This window comes from Pteropus vampyrus, unplaced genomic scaffold, assembly GCF_000151845.1.
Source record: "Pteropus vampyrus isolate Shadow unplaced genomic scaffold, Pvam_2.0 Scaffold186, whole genome shotgun sequence".
NCBI classification, from domain to species: Eukaryota; Metazoa; Chordata; class Mammalia; order Chiroptera; family Pteropodidae; genus Pteropus; species Pteropus vampyrus.
Genome location: NW_011888967.1, coordinates 2,967,625 through 2,971,982, shown reverse-complemented (window position 1 = coordinate 2,971,982; position 4,358 = coordinate 2,967,625). Strand labels below are relative to the sequence as shown.

The 4,358-nt window shown below is 34.1% G+C and overlaps 1 protein-coding gene across 1 annotated transcript in view; it reads left to right on the top strand.

Annotated features, from left to right (window-relative positions):
• Positions 1 to 4,358, top strand: part of MAMDC2 (MAM domain containing 2) — a 134,889-nt gene that overhangs the window by 101,948 nt on the left and 28,583 nt on the right. The window lies entirely within an intron of this gene.

Below are 4,358 nucleotides of genomic sequence, written 5' to 3'. Positions count from 1 at the left end.
TTAAGGAAAAAAAAAGTATTAATCAGCTAAAGACTTATTTAAAAACATTGTCATTCCATCTTTTGTTTGATCTGAAGACTAAATATAGTATCTGCAGGAGACATGGTGTTACAATTTAGCAACTATTTCCCAAAACATGGCTGTGACTCTAAAAATGCTAAATTCTCATACTCATTTTTCTAGATTAAGTTCCACTCGACCTGTCTTTAGGGATTTGTGAAAATCTTGACCCTTTAGCTCAGTGTCTTAATATTGGAAATTTTGTTTTGTTTTACTTTGTGTTTTTGCATTTTTAAAATTCTATTACAACTTTTGTTAAACAGTTAAATGAATGCAATTTCATTATATAGCATATCCTGCAATGGTGTCAATAGCATCTTAATGAAAGGCTCTGAAATTTCACTGACTGGATTATAGTAATTTTGTGAATAATTATTTCACCTACTCTGTAGTTGCCATATCCAAATTTATCTGTGTAAATGATTTCAAAGGATTTTAACCTCATCAGAAGAAAAGTTAAATTTAACCCAGAATCGACCCTCTGGTAAATTGTTGAGGTCCACCCCTTATAACAGGAGCCTACCTGGGTGAGTTTTGTGAACATGGGTAATTTATGGTATTGTTGGCATAGGATTGAAGTGTTCCTGTGTGAAGACAGAAGGTAATTTCTGGAAACTATCATTCACATACTAATTATAGGCCTAACTGGAGCTTTTCAGTTGTAAAGTAGCTGGTGAACTAACCCAACAACCTGGACAACTGTGTCTATCCAGCAGGCTATGGAAACTACTTTAAAAGACAGTTTGAAAAAAAAAAAAAAAAGACAGTGAAAAACCAATTAATATAGCCAGTGTTTAGTTCTTTAATGCAGACAGTCTTTTTTAACTGCACAACAAAATTTTGTGGTTGTGTATTCCACAACTCCCTGCAAAAGCTTGATTTCCTTCTTCCCTCAGCAAAATCCTATTCGATGTGTTGGGAAGTCCTTAAACTATGAGACTTCATAAAATTAAAATCAGTAACTCTAATTAAAAAAAAAAAATCCAACTGAACTGGTTTGGAAAAATAAGTTCCTGGCATATATGTTTCTCTGCTTTTTCTTTCCTAGATGCTTTAACTGGGAACTTTCGTGGACTTTTACAGGTCTCGGGGCAATCTAGCCCCTCTGACTAATACAGCCGTGTAGTTGGGTTTCTATGCAGACTCTCTCTCAACTCCAATGCTTCTCTTGTTAGAAGAGAATTAAAATTGTATGCTCTGAGCAAAGTTTGCTCAGTTACCTTTTAGGATCTGCTGCTACCCGTCATTATGTTGTTTTGAGGGAGTAGATACTTTTTTTTGAGAGGGAGAAAGATGAAAACAAACAAGAGATTCTATTGCCTTTCAACAATGTTGAGTTTTCTGAAGCAGGAAATTGGAGCAGTAAATGCCCTGATAATCTCAGGGATGATTATTCAGTTCGAGTGGTAGTGCATCTCCCTTGCATGTTTTGCTTCTTTGCCTTTCATTTCCAGGGCTTTAGGATATTTTATTGTTTATTAGAACCACCACCCAGTCATGTGCAGAGGAAGAGAAAACTAATTCAGTCCAGTCTGCTTTTAAAACAGGAACAACCGTCCTGTTCTGACTGGGGAGAATAAATAGGTTGAAATTGACAGTGAATCCAGAAATGAGGTAACAGATCTGAGAGTGCCCACCACAGGGGTGGCACAGAATAGGAATTTAGTAAGTGGAGTTTCATAACCTGCACAGCTGTTTTCTACCACCCTTGACCACTGGTTCTCGGCTAGAGGAAATTTTGCTCCTCCCCCGCCCCCCGCCCCCAGATTTTGCAATATCTGGAGGAAAGACATTATTGATTGTCATGACTTGTGTATGATATTGGTATCTAGTGGGCAGAGACCACAGTGCTTAAACTTCCTACAGTGCATAAGGATGTCTCCCACAACAAAGAATTATCTGGCCCAAAATATCAATAGTGCTGAGGTTGGAAGACCCTGCTATAGACAAATGAGCATGTATGATGTCTGCTTTTAGAATGATAAAAAGTAAGTTAAGCAATAATGTTGATGCTTACTTGACTATACTTAAAATTATTTGTTTGCAGGTATGTGTATATAGCTCTCCATTCCCTGCCTATTTGTATTTCCAAAGTTAGTCTAGGTAAGTTTCTTCAACAATGAATATTCTCTATCAAAATAAAAGTGGTAAACTATCACCAGTACCTAAAAACTGGAACCTTTAGTACACTGAAACAAATCGATTTACACAAATTTAATTTGCCACTAACTTTTAAGAGATTTGCATAAAATCAGGAATACCCATGTACGGTTTATCATTTTACTTTGTCCCTTTTCCTCTCCCCTCTCAAATAGATATTAATATACATTCAAGTTGCCTAAGATTTCCCCCCCCAGTCTTTAGAGATACCCCACTTTTTTGAAATATGACCTAAAATGAAGTAAACATTTTTTTTTTAAAAAAAAGATCTATAAATAAACAAGAGGATAACCCTCAAGAATTTAGACTGGCCAATTCCATCCTTGTCACATTCTTTACTGGACCCAGGGACAGAGTTCTTAAGAAAAGACCAAGATGTTTGCCTTTCCTTTTGTCCTGTGTCAACCAGGCCTCATCATCAGCTTGTTCTGTCACCAGCTACCCTAAAGTAACCTCTCCACCTCAAGTAGCCCTCACAATGTAAGATGGTGTAACAAGCATAGGAGCCGACATTATCAGCATTATGAATAGCAGGGTAGAAAATCCCATGTGTTAGATTAAACAAACTGATCTTTTTGTGATTCTTTTGTGTGCTGGAATGCTGATAGACACCTGCCAAATAGATTCGAGGTTTGAGGCCAACAGTTCGAATCTAGTCTGTAGCTGACTGACTGTGTGGATCTTTTATCAGACAGACATCATGTGGTCTGACTAGTACTCTACATGTAGAAAGAGTTCTAAGATAGGAACAACGTAGTGGCTAACAGTTTCTGGAACATCTTTAACATTTCACATAACCCACTGTGGCAGTTCACAGATTGTTTGGAATGTCCAAAAGGAGCCAGGAAGTTCTATCCAATGAAACTTTCTGCATCGAGAAAATGGTATTGTATCAGCTGTGTCCATTCCAGTTGGCCACTAGCTCTATGTGGCTACTGAGCACTTGAAATGAGACTAGTGTGACTGAAGAAATGAATATTTAATTTTAAGTTCAATAGCCACATGTCCCAGTGGCTATCATAATAAACAATGCCAATCTAGAAAACACAAACTCATTATCTTACATATTAATTATAGATATCCTGATTCCTTTCTTTTTTAAAAAAATTATAAATATAACAAAATTATAGACTGTATAGAAAACAAAAGGAAATTCTCTTTAATACCCCTAATTTCATGAGCCTAACATAATTGTTATAAATTTGGCAAATTTTCAAGGTGTTTTAAAATGTACTTTTAGATGAAATAGATATAATTTATCTTATTTTATTTATTACGACCAGCTTTTTTTTCACTTAACATTATGAGAGGAATATCTTTCTGCACTACTAAATAATATTTACAAGCTATCAGAGCTAATGACTGCCTATTTCTTACATTGTGGTAACACAGTTTATTTATTTCCTCTATTTTTGGAGTTGTTTCATTTGTTTAGTTTTATGGTCATTACAAAATAATGCTGTAAAAAATATATGAAATGTTAATGTTTCTTCTCTTTAGAATACATTTACACTCCAAATGTCTGAGTCTTATTCAGATAATGATTTACATGGTGAATCATTTCACTACCACATATATAACAATAAAAATTGCTAATAAAATATAACTGCGTTCAGGGCTGATGGCACAGACCTTTGCTTTGCAAATGAGAAATATGTTCCCAGTCATAAATTCTTCAAGTAAAATATTTTACATGGTCAGATAATTTCTAGAATCTACAATCTACAATCTCTAAAGATGAAAAAATTAACAGAGATTAAAAGAAACAACACATTTTGTTCCTTGTAAATTTATATAGTTATACATTGTTACATAAACTATCCTTTTTATAATTTCAAGCAATATGAATATAATCCAATATAAATATTATACATCTTACAATTAATAATTATGCTGAAGATCTTGGCTTAAGACATTTTATATTTGCATACTGGTAAACTGTCACATGATTCTAAAATTCCTTTTTTAAATAAATTTTATATTCTGATGGCTCTGATCATCAAAGAACAAAGGGATCCTCGTAATAACACAAATTGAAGATATAACATGATGAGTATTAGAACTCAAAAAATGAAATGTTTTCATTATTTATAATTTGGGTTTTAGTTTTTGTTACATCTTCCTTTGTCTTTATTTAA